The 13,129-nt window shown below is 43.2% G+C and overlaps 1 protein-coding gene across 6 annotated transcripts in view; it reads right to left on the minus strand.

Annotated features, from left to right (window-relative positions):
- The window catches only part of TOX2 (TOX high mobility group box family member 2), a 154,063-nt gene that overhangs the window by 62,834 nt on the left and 78,100 nt on the right, over nucleotides 1–13,129 (minus strand). The window lies entirely within an intron of this gene.

The raw sequence follows: 13,129 nt of genomic DNA on the forward strand, positions 1-13,129 counted from the left end.
TGGAGACTCAGGTCCAGGGAGGAAAGCAGTCCATCTAAGGTTGGGGGAAGAGTTGGGAATGGAGCTGAAGTGTCCTGATTCCAGGCCTAGTGATCTTTCCAGGGAAGCCAGGCCATTTTCTCTTGTGCTCCCAACACTCAGCCCAAGGCTTCTCAGTCTTTCTCATCTTGGTAAATGGCACAAACATCCTTGCAGGAGCGCAAGCTAGAAACCAGGAGTCACCTGCGCACCTTCCTTTCCAATCCTTCCTTGTTTATTATTTCCCACCTCGCCAAACTGTCCAGGAACCTCCAGGACAACGCTGAATAGAAGTGGTGAGAGCAGACATCCGGGCCTTTTTCCTTATCTTAAAGAGCTCAATATTTCACCACAAAGGATACCATTTGCCACGGGTTATTGGAGGTATTCTTAAGCACGCTGAGGGACCTCCTGGTGGGTCAAAGTGTGTGGCTTTATTAAAATCATGCATGGCTTTTCGATTTTATCAAATTATTTCCCCCTGCATCCACTGACAGGCTCAAATGACCTTTCTCCTTTAATTCAGTTAATATAGTAAATATGTAATTTGGTTTTCTAATGGTAGATCAATCTTGCATTCCTGGAATAAGCCCTATTTGGTCATGACATATTATTCTTTCTATAGATTGTTGGGTTTTGTTAGCTGTTTTGTTTAGAACTTTTGTATCAGGTTCACAAGTGCGACTGGCCTATAGTTTTCCTGTCTCATTCTGTCCTTGTTGGGGTTTTAGTAACAAGGTTACTTTAGCTTGAGGAGTCATTCTTCCATTTCTACACTCTGGAAGAGATTAGACCTAGCAGAAGAGAGGTGTGTCAACTGGAAGATGACTCTGAAGAAATTATCCAGAGTTCGGCATGGACGGTCAAAAAGGAAATATGAAAGAGAGTTTATGTGCACAGTGGACAGAGTAAGAGTGTCTAATGGATGCCTGTTCAATCAGCATTCTGGAAGGAGAAGAGTGAGAGAATAGGTCAGGGGAGAACTGAGGAGATAATAGTTGAGAATGTTCCAGAACAGAGGAAGCATATCAAAGGCATTGGTAAATATAAAAGTAAATGTATTCCACACTTTTTCTTTCATTTTTTAAATGGACGTAAAATAATGGTACTTACTTATAGAGTACACAGTGATGTTTTGATACAAATAACGCATAACGGTCAGATCAGGGTAATTGGCATATCCAGCATCTTGAACATTTATCATTTGTGTTGGGAACATTCAATATCTTCCTTCTAGCTCTTTCAGACTATATAACTATGTAACATATATTGTCACCTACCGTGCTAAATCCTAAATCAATCAAGAAATATGCGTAGAGGTGGGGGAAAACCTAAACCACAATAGCATGTAAGAAATAACATCTTCTAGCATCATTGTATTGTTTGTTAAGTGCGTGTGTTAAAATAGTGAAGGTCACTGAGCCTGGCACAGGACCTGGTTGGTGGTAGCCAATTCCCTGAGTGTCTGCTGGATGAAGTTACTGAGCAGCGGGGATAGCTGGGTGTGTGTACTGCCTGTGGCAACAGCAGAAAGCACAAGATACCTAAATTCCATGGGGGAGAGCCCTAGACTATCCGTTACAGTCATAGAACAGACTGAGAGGGTAAGTGCCTTGCCACCCTAGGACCCACCACTGGGACCCAGAGCCCACATGGCCCCTTGCTCATTTCCTCCCTCTGCAGGGCTGCAGCGGGATGATCTCATAGATGGGCAGTCATCTGGGAACAGGCCATGACCATGCCCACCTTTCTGCTTCACCTTCTCCTTCTCTGTTCTCATGCTAGGATTCCTCAGGCTGTCCTGAACTCCCCTCTCTTCCTGTCCTACATTGCCTCCCCAGGTGGACCTCAACCAGTCTGGGTTTCGATTCTCATCTAAGTGCCACATTTACCCCTCCAGCCTTGGTCACTCATCTGAGCTCCAGGGCTGAGCCCCTCCATGCCCAGTCAATGTTCTCATTTGTTGATCATAAACTACCCCTTCCTCTGCCGTGTCCCTGTGTCCTCCCCATCTCAGCAAGTGACACTACCTTCCATCCAGTTCATAGAACCATGAACCTGGGACTCACCCCCTGACATCTCTCAAATCCAATGAAACGCCTCCGAAATATCTTTAAAATCTGTTTCTCTCCCACTGCCACTATCCTAATCCAGGCCACCACCACCTCTTACCAGCCCCTTTCATTGGCCACTCGGGCTGCTCTATTCTCTTTCTGTAGCCAGACTGATCTCTATCAAGATGATCATCACACGATGTCAATCCCACATCAAATGATGAGCTCCCTACTGCCTTCAGGATGAAGTCCACAGTCCCAGGTCCAGCCCCGGAAGTCCTTGCATGGCCTGGCCCTGCCACCCCTCTAACCACAGTGACCTCTCCTGCCTCTGGCTCTCCCCTACAGAGTTCCCCCTGCTGCACTCCGCCCGCCACACGTTGTCCCTCCCGTGGTTCATTCCTACTCATCTCTCCACAATAGGTTTTGTTTAAATGTCTTCCCTGATACTCCAGGGTAGATCAAACCCCATTTCACACCCCAAGATTGCCCAGAATTTTTCCTTGGAAGCACTCATCGTTATAAGTAGTTAACTGACTTCTTGTGTGATTACTTGTCTGATATTTAATGTGAGTTTTGCTCCCTATATCCCCAATGCCTTGGTCAGAACCTGGCACAGAGTCGGAACACAAAGTAAGAGCTCAGAAACAATGAGTTGGCCTATAATCCCAGCACTTTGGGAGGCCAAGATGGGAGCATCGCTTGAGCCCAGGAGTTTGAGACCACTCTGGGCAACACGGTGAAACCCCATCTCTACAAAAAAAAAAAAAATACAAAAATTCGCTGGGTGTGTTGCCATGCGCCTGTAGTCCCAGCTACTTCGGGGGCTGAGGTGGAGGATCATTTGAGCCCAGGAGGTCAAGGCTGAAGTGAGCTGTGATTGTGCCACTGCACTCCAGCCTCGGTGACAGAGGGAGACCTCATCTTTAAAAAAAAAAAAAAAAAAAAAAAGAATTGAACGTACAGCCAGGTCCTGGGGCAGACGCCGTAAACATGCATCTCACTCAACCTCCATGACTGCCCTGGAGGTGGGAACTACTGTCCCTATCACGCAGGAGGCAGTGCAGTGCAGTGGTTACGAGCCAGGCAGCTTGGGTTTGCATCCTGGCTCTGCAACTTACTGCCTGCATGTGACTCTGGGTGCATTACTTACCCTCTGATACAGTTTGGATATTTGTCCCCTCCAAATCTCATGTTGAAAAGTGACCCACTGTTGGAGGTGGGGCTGAGCCAAAAGTGTTTGGGTCATGGGGCAGATCCTTCAGTAGTGGCTTGGGACCCTCCCTTTGGTAATGAGTGAGTTTTTGCTCTATTCATTCATGCAAGAGCTGGTTGTTTAAAGAGACTGGCACCTCTTCCCCTCTCTCTCATTCTCCTGCCATGTGACATGCCTGCTCCCCCCTTCACCTTCTCCCAGGAGTAAAAGCTTCCTGAGGCCTCATCAAAAGTGAGCAGATTGGGTGCCATGCTGATACAGCCTGCAGAACCATGAGCCAATTAAACTTCTTTTCTTTGTCAAAGATCCAGTCTCAAGTATTCCTTTATAGCAATGCAAAACAGACTAAAACACCCTCTCTGTGCCTCAGTTTCCTGATGTGTGAGAAAGCGGGTAATGACAGTATGTATCTACAGGGCTGCTATGAAGAATAAATGAATCAATAACATGTAAGTTTCTCAAGGCAATGCCGAACACACAGTGAGTGATGTCAGCGTTAGTTATTGCTATCCTTGCTGCCCTCATCTGGAGTTTCACAGAGATGGTAGGGACTTCCTCAAGGACACAGAATAAGCAAACAGTAGCACAATGGGATATGGGGGACAGGGACACACGCAAAAGGTAAGTAGAGTCAAAATGGTTGCAGGTGGTCATGAATACTATGATACTATGGAGGACACACACAAGGGATTGTATAGGGAGCATCAAAGGAGTAGAGTCTTGCCTTAGAATGGGCAGAGGGGTTGGGAAGGCTTCCTGGAGGTGGCGACTCTGAACTGGAAAGCTGGCAGTGGGACTCTACTTTCTGGGGTGATATGATATCTGTGGCTTATTACCACCTAAAGGCAATCGGCCCCCAGCCCATCTTGGTGGTCAGGCTGAAGACACACGTCACCCTGTGGTGCTCAGACCTGTGTTGTGCAAGTTAGGAACACTCACGAATGACGATCCTGAGCCAATGAGCTACTGTTTACTTATTCTGTGTCTTTGGGGAAGTCCTTTAACTGTCTTGTCATCAGTGCCTAGCACAGTGCACAGTAATGACTCATTACAACACAATAAATGGGCATGGGAAATGGGGGAATGTCCCGGGCTCTAGTTTCAAACCACAGCTCTCCTTCCCAGCATACTACACGCCCCTCAGCCACCTGCTGTTCATGTGTTTTGACCGCCACCTCCCTCCCTGTCCCTCAGCACCCTTAAAATAGGTGCTGGCACAGAGCAGGTGCTGGCACAGAGAAGGTGCCCAGTGAATGCTAACTGACTGCTCAAGTCCATTCCTTTCAGTCAAAAAACAAAACTTCAATCCACTGGAACCAGCCCAATTGACCAGAAGCCTTTTGAAAAAATAAGCATATGCTGTATCAAAATATTGGAATCACACAATTATGACAATTCACTTAAAGAGGCAATTAGCACACTTAAAAATAACTAAGCATGCAAACATGAACATGCCGCTTCTGAATGCAGTCAAATCCTACATGCATGACACTAAACACAAAACAACTTGTCCTGAGTACCTACTATGTGCCAGGCACTGAGCCCAGCATGTCCATATACATTCTCCATTTAATTCATATGTGTTCTGTAGAGAAGTGATTATTATCTTCATTTTGCAGATGAGAGACATGGAGCTTAGAGAGTGGAGGTGTCACATAGCTAGTAGGTCCTGGTTGTGATTCAGACCCTGGTCTTGTGACTCCGAACCCAGCATTTTCCTGCAGTAGAATTGGCCGTTCCATGGTGCCTAATTTTCTCTATACCACTGGCATCCTCATGAAAATATAGAAAGAGATGCTAAGTCATAAGAGCTTTGCCAGTTAAAAATATTAGTAAAATCTTACAGGAAATCTGCAAAGAGTTACCTCTTCATTTCCATTCATTCTTTCTTAAACCCACTCCAATCATGTTTTCATCCCACTTCCACCAAAACTGCTTGGGAAGGTCATCAATGACCTCCATCTTCCTAAATCCAGTGTCCAATGCTCAGTCTTCATCTGGCCTTCATCTTGACCTTATCAGTGGAATTTGATATAATTAGTGCATCCTCCTCCCTGAGAACAAACTTCTTCACTTGGCTTCTGGGACACCAGAGATATTGGTCCTTCAACATCACAGGCCATTTCTTCTGTATGTCCTTTGTTGGTTCCCATTCCTCTCCTTAATCTATTGATGATGACATTCCCAGAGCTCAGATCTTATACCCTCTAAACACACTCATTCCCTGGTGCTCTCATCCAGACTTGTGGCATTATGGACCATCTGTATGCTGCTGAGCTCCAGTTCTTACCTCTAGGCCAGACCTTCCCCTGAAATGCAGACTTACATAGCCCACTGTTATTTGTCCTTCCCTTTGGATGTTAATTGATATTAACAACTTAACACATTTAAGAGAGAACCTACCCCTCCCACAGTCTTCTCCACCTCAGCTAATGGCCACTCCATCCTTCTGGTTGCTCAGGCCAGAAACCAAGGTGTCATCCTTGACCCCCTCTTCCTCTCACATCCTACAGGAAATGTGTCCAAAAATGCCATCAGCTCCACCTTGAGCCATCACCCTCTTTGCCCTGGATGACTGCAGCAGTCTCCTCCCCCTGGATGACTGCAGCAGTCTCCTCTCCCTGGATGACTGCAGCAGTCTCCTCCCTGGCCTCTTGGCCTCCCTGCCTCCACCCTTGCTAAGGTCCATTCTCACCCCACAGCCAGAATTACCCTGCTAAAATATAAGCTCTGCTCACAACCCTCTAGGGCTCTCCTTTTCACTCAGATAAGGAACAATGGCCCCCACACCATGCTATGTAGTCTTGCTCTCCCCAATCCCACATCCTTTTTTACCTCTCTGATGTCATCATCTCCTATTCCCCTTGTTCATACCACTCCAGCTACTCCAGGCACATTTCTGCCCCAGAGTCTTTGCAATGGCTGTTCCCACCCTTTATAATACTCTGCTGTCAATATCCACACGGCCTACTGTTCTTTCCCCATTGAATGGTCTTGACACCCCTATAGAAAATCAACTGGCCATGCTTGTATTGGTTTATTTCTAGACTCTCAATTCTATTGCATTGGTCTATATGTCTATCCTTATGTCAGTACCACATTGTTTTGACTACTGTTGCTTTATGGAAATTGGGAAGCGTGAGTCTTCCAACCTGTTATTTTTCAAGATTATTGGTGTTATTCAGGCCCCCTGGCAATTCCATATGAATTTGAGGATCAGATTTTCCATTTCTGCAAAAAAGACCAGTGGAAATTTGATAGGGATTGCACTGAATCTGTAGATGCTCAGATAGTATTACCATCTTAACAATATTAAGTCTTCCAATCCACAGACATGGATATCTTCCAATTTATTTAGATCTTTAATTTCTTTTGGCAATGTTGTGGAGTTTTCAGTTTAGAAGTTTTTCCCCTTCTTTGTTAATTTATTCCTACATATTTTATTCTCTTAGATGTTATTATATATGGAATTTTTTTTTTAGTTTCCTTTATGGGTTGTTCATTGCTGGTTTACAGAAATACAAATGATTTTTCCATGCTGATCTTGCCCTGAAACTTTGATGAATTCATTTATTAACTATTTTTTATAATTTTAAGGAAAAGCAAAAATTTTACACCATTGGAAGAACCAAAGAAAGTAGAATAAAACAGAACTTTATCAATCTAGAAAAATCTGCAAAGAAAACAGGAATGAACTATTAAACATAATATTCATAAAATGGCAGCATTAAGACTATTCATAGCACAATAGGAATGATTTCAATTGCTTTATTAAAAGACAAAATATTTTTATTAAAATACATACAGCATATGATTTATAATAGACATGCCTAAAATAAAATGACCTGTAAGGTAAAAATAAATAGATGTCAGCTGAGCATGGTGGCTCACGCCTGTAATCCCAGCACTTTGAGAGGCCAACATGGGTAGATCATCTCAGGTCAGGAGTCCAAGACGAGCCTGGCCAACATGGTGAAACTCCATCTCTACTAAAAATACAAAAATTAGCTGGACATGGTGGCGAGTGCCTGTAATCCCAGCTACTCAGGAGGCTGAGACAGGAGAATCCCTTGAACCTGGGAAGCAGAGGTTGCAGTGAGCTGAGATTGTGCCACTGCCCTCCATCCTGAGTGACAGAACGAAACTCTGTCTTAAAATAAATAAATAGATAGATGGATAGATAGATGTATCAGGCCAATAAAAAGCAGAGTGGCAAAATTAATTACAAATTAAGTACAAATCAGGGCAAAAAAGCATTAAAAATATCAAAAGGAACACTTAAGTCAATAAATGATATAAATCTACTAAGAAGAAACAACAAATTTTTATGTAAATTGATAAAACCACAGAAATATAAAATGTAAAAAACTGTTAGTACAAAACCATAAACAAAATGGGCAAATCAGTCAGAATGAGTGAGGATTGAGGATTTGAATAACACAATTCACTCTTTTGATTTATTCCTTTCAAATGTCCATAGAACACTTACAAAATATAACCAGGTAAGCAACAAAGAGAATCTCAAACTCTTCAAAAGGTAGAAATTAGATAGATCACATTCTCTATTCTAAGACCTAAATACACTGATATGCTTTGACTCTGCATCCCCACCCAAATCTCATGTCAAATTGTAGCTCTCAGAGTTCGGGCTGGGGCCTGGTGGAAGGTGACTGGATCATGGGGGCTGATTTCCCCCTTGCTGTTCTCGTGATAGTAAGTAAGTTCTCACAAGATCGGGTTGTTTGAAAGTGTGTAGCCCTTTTCCCATCTCCCTCTCTCTCCTGCTGCCATGTGAATATGTGCTTGCTTCCCCTTCACCCTTCTACCATGATTGTAAGTTTCCTGAGGCCTCCCTAGCCATGCCTCCTGTACAGCCTGCAGAACTGTGAATCGATTAAACCTCTTTTCTTTATAAACTACCCAGTCTCAGGTAGTTTTCTAGCAATGTGAGAACAGACTAGTACCTGCACCAACCTAGTTATTAACAAAAACAAACAAGCAGAAAAAAAAATGGAGGGAGGGAAATCCTCCTACATACTTAAACACTTTAAGAGCAATCATCTAAGTAACTTCTGTGCTAAAGAGGAAATTGCAACTGAAATGATGAAAACACTACCTGACAAAAGTTATGAAAGATGGACAATGAAAAACTATACTTTCATCGAAATGAATTTATTAGAAGGCAAGAACAACAAACAAACTCAGCACTCAACTCAAGAAGGTAGAAATAGAATAACAAAATAAACCGAAAGTCTGTAGGAGAAAAAGTAATAAAATAGAAAACAAATTTTAGATAAGAAATACAAGGAAGAGATGGTTTTTTTGAAAAGGCTAATAAAATAAGGAACCACTGACAAGAAAAAAGAAAAAGATACCCAAAAGGGAATGAAAAATACATTAATTCTTTAAAAGCCATTGAGAATTCCTTTGATACAGTATCAGGCTAATTTTGATCAATATTTATAATTTTCAGCTTGTTAATTCTATCATTTACATCTTCTAAACAACTATTACTTTTCTTTTTCTGCTTGATCCTTTGGTTTCTGAGAAATGTGTTAAAAATTTCCACTGTGATTGTGATTTTTATCAACCTGCTGTATTGCTTCATATATTTCAAAGCTATGTTGTTAGGTATTTACAAATCAATTGTTATTGTATCTGCTTGGTGAAGTGTTCCTTTTATTAGTGATGGCTTTCTACTTTATCCCAGTTAGTGCTTACATGAAAGTTCTCAGGCTGCCATTTTGACTATCGATCTCCATTTCCCACCACAATGCTGTATAAGAAAGAGGTGAAGATTTACTGAGGGAGTAGTGGGTGATTTGACCTTTCTCCAAAGAGCTTGTTGAGAGTTGGCATATAGCATAAAAGGAGAAGTGGCATTCACTCCCAGTGATGCATGGTGAGAAATGATTCTTGGGAGAACCCAACTTGTGTCCCCAGAGTTGAATCCTGATTATGTATTCCAACAACCTTCCAGCTTTGTTGGGAGGAATATTTGAAATACATGGAAACATGAGGTGCTGTAACTCTCATGTATTGAGAGTTACATTGTTGATCTGCAGAAAGAGCTCTGGCTTTGGAGTTACACTGACATGGAGAATCTTACTTGCTGAGGGCTTCTGGCAATTTATCCAAACTGCCTACTACTCAGTTTCCTTGTCTACAAAACCCCACCTAAGAGCTGAGAGAATTATACAAGGAAACAGATGGGAAAACACATTAACAGAAAGTCAGCATAAATCCCACACACACACCCAAGGAAGAAAAAAAGCCCTTGGATGACATGCAGAACAAGTAGAAAATGGCATTTCCATTTTACAGATGAGGAAACTGAGGTTCAAAAGGGAAAAATGACTTATCCAAAGTCATATGGGTAGCATTGATGAAAATGAGGACAAGAAGCCCTGCCTACCAGTAGCCAAAGCTTTGCTCTGCCACTGTTCAAGCTCCTCCCAACACACACGAGTCCTAGCTAGGCCAGGGCAGGCGTGCTCCACGCCTCTTGTTCCAGTGTCATGTTAATAATGTTTTCTTTCACTCTAAACAGTGTCCTGGTTTGGCCAATAAATTATATGGTCACCCTACCACCTTGCCATTTTAACAAGTAAAACCCACACCAGCAAGAACATCTCAGCTACAACATCACTGATCATTAGAGAAATGCAAATCAAAACCATAATGAGATACCATCTCACACCAGTCAGAATAGCTACTATGAAAAAGCCAAAAAATAACAGATCCTGGCAAGGTTGCAGAGAAAAGGTAACACACTGTTAGTAGAAGTGTAAATTAGTTCAACTACTGTGGAAAGCAATATAGCAATCACTCAAAGAACAAAAAGCAGAACTACCATTCAACCCAGCAATCCCATTACTGGATATATACCCAGAAGAATATAAATCATTCTTCCATAAAGACACATGTACGCAAATGTTCATTGCAGGACTATTCACAACAGATATGGAATCAACCTGAATGACCATCAATGACAGATTGGATAAAGAAAATGTTGTATGTAGTACATATACACCATGGAATACTATGCAGTCATAAAAAAGAACGACATCATGTCTTCTGCAGGAATATAGATGGAGCTGGAGGCCATTATCCTTATCAAACAAATGCAGGAACAGAAAAGCAAATAACACATGTTCTCACTCATAAGTGAGAGCTAGATGATAAGAACTCATCAACACAAGAAAAGGAACAACAGACACTGGGGTCTACTTGAGGATGGGAGGAGGGAGAGGAGCAGAAAAAATAACTAATGGGTACTAGGCTGAATACCTGGGTGACAAAATAATCCGTACAACAAATCCCCATGACACAACTTTACCTATATAACAAACCTTCACACGTACGCCTGAACCTAAAATAAAAGTTTAAAAAAAAACCATCTCGGCTAAAAGACTGTAGCGCAATTCCATGTTTCTCAATTCTGTTTTCACAACAGAAAATGGCATCTTATCCAAACTCCAAACCCCATCAACTGGAGCTGAGCTCCTAGCACTGTAACTTCTTATCACGGGTATAGTGATTTTATGAATTCTGCGGGGAATGAAATGCAATTTTGTCAGGCTTGTCTGTGTCCATAATGACCGAGTCAAATTAATCATCTCAGATAATACCCCTGTGTCACCCATCCCAGACATGTTTAATAGAATCTTTCTGATTCGAGTCTTACCATACATCAGATCTGGAGTATTGCAGCACTTCTGAAAATCAGGACAATTATGCCTTTTGCCTGGCCTGTCATTTTCCTGGACCAAAAATGCTTCTTAAAAAATAAAAAACTGAAAGTCCATACCATATATAAGCCAAATGGGAGAAAAAAGCCATACCGTTAAAATGAAGTGTGGATTCTGGAGGAGGTGGGGGAGGGGAATGTAATATCTTTTTTCAGCCTTTATCTACAGGCAGAACCTCCAAGCCGAGCCAGGGCACTCACACAGGAGCACGTCTAACACCCTCCCGCCGGCAGTCTGCCACGCTGCCGGCCACGGTTGCTCTGTGGCTGTTCTTGACCCTGAAATGCTTGGATCAGGGCAGAGAGAGGCATCATAATGGGACAATGACAGGCAGTCACATTAGACAAGAGTTTTGTTGACTAATACCCTATCTGAGAACAAACATGATAATCCCCACGTGTTCTATCTCAGGACACAATCTGACGCAAGCTAAGATTCCAGCAGCATCCTGGGTGATTCACCGTGCAGGGATGGGGAGGCTCTGGAAAGATACATGATTGGTGGGTGGGTTTGGGGGTCCTTTTCTTTAGGAAGAAGCAGTCCCAGCAGAACTTAAGTAGCAAAAGTGGCAAGGCTGGGGATAACTTGTGGGCAACAGCATTTGAATGAGAAGAGGCAGGCTGAACCAGGCATTGCGCCCCATTTTACAGATAAGGAAGCTCACTTTTCCAATAAGTGGTAGACTTTTTTTTTTTTTTTTTTGGAGACAGGGTCTTGCCCTGTCACCCAGGCTAGAGTGCAGTAGCATGATCTTGACTCACTGCAGCCTCTGACTCTCAGGCTCAAGCCATCCTCCCACCTCAGCCTCCTGAATAGCTGGGACTACAGGCACGAGCCAACACACCTGGTTAATTTTTTTTGTAGAGATGGGGTTTTTGCCATGTTGCCCAGGCTGGTCTCAAACTCCTGAGCTCAAGCGATCTACCCACCTTGGCCTCCCAAAGTGCTGGGATTATAGGCGTGAGCCACCGTGCCGAACTGTTTTTGTTTTTTTTAATTTTCTTTTTTGAGACAGGGTCTTGCTCTGTTGCCCAGACTGGAGTACAGTGGCATGATCACAGCTCACTGCAGCCTCAATCTCCCGGGTTCAAGCGATCTTTCACCTGAGACTCCCAAGAAGCTGGGACTACAGGCATGTGCCATCATGTCCTACTATTTTTTTTTTTTTTTTTTTTTTTTTTGCAGAGACAGGGTCTTGCTATATTAGCCAGATTGGTCTCAAACTCCTGGCCTCAAGCAATCCTCCCTGCTTTCCATTCCCAAGTGCTGGGATTACATGCATGAGTTACCGTGCCCAGCCTCAAATGACATTTTTATAGCTACATATCCAACTGCCTCTTTGATACTTTTCTTCCCTTGGATGTCCTACGCAAAAGCCCAGCAAACTTTTTCTGCAGATAATATGTATTTTTGGCTTTGTGAGTCATATGGTCTCTGTCGCAACTATTCAACTCTATTGCTATACATGAAAGCAGCCACAGGCAATATTTAAACTAAGGAGGATCCCATGTTCCAGGAAAGCTTTATTTACACAAAACAGGTGGAGGGTCAGATTTGGTCCAAGGGCCGTGATTTCTTTGACATGTCCAGAACTGAGCTTGTGGTCATCCTTGTACCCACCAAGTCCGTTTCCCCCTCAGTATTCCTCTATCGGTGGCTCAAGCTGAGAACCTGGGAGTGATGTTCAATTCCTCCCTCTCTCACCCCCATCTCCAATCAGTCACAAAGTCCTGTCAGCCCCACTTCCCCATGTATCTCAAATCTTCCCACCATTATCCGTCTGCAGAGCAACCATCCTAGTCCAAGCGGTCATCACCTCCCACAAGGACTGCTGTAATCACCTCCTCAATGATCTCCTAACTTCTAATCTCTTTCCTTCCAAATTGTTCTCTCCATAGCAGCCAGGGTAGAAGTTTACACACAAAACTGATGGTGACACTCCCATTAGCTGATGTCCTCTTTACGCTCAGGATACAGTGTGTGTGAAACCCTCTCTGCAGCCTGCAAAGTCCTGCATGATCCAGCCCAGTCTCCTTCCAGTCTCACCTCCTATGACACCCCCTCATCGCTATGGCCAGCCTGGATGTGTC

The sequence above is a fragment of the Hylobates moloch genome, unplaced genomic scaffold, assembly GCF_009828535.3.
Source record: "Hylobates moloch isolate HMO894 unplaced genomic scaffold, HMol_V3 SCAFFOLD_21, whole genome shotgun sequence".
Classification (NCBI taxonomy): domain Eukaryota; kingdom Metazoa; phylum Chordata; class Mammalia; order Primates; family Hylobatidae; genus Hylobates; species Hylobates moloch.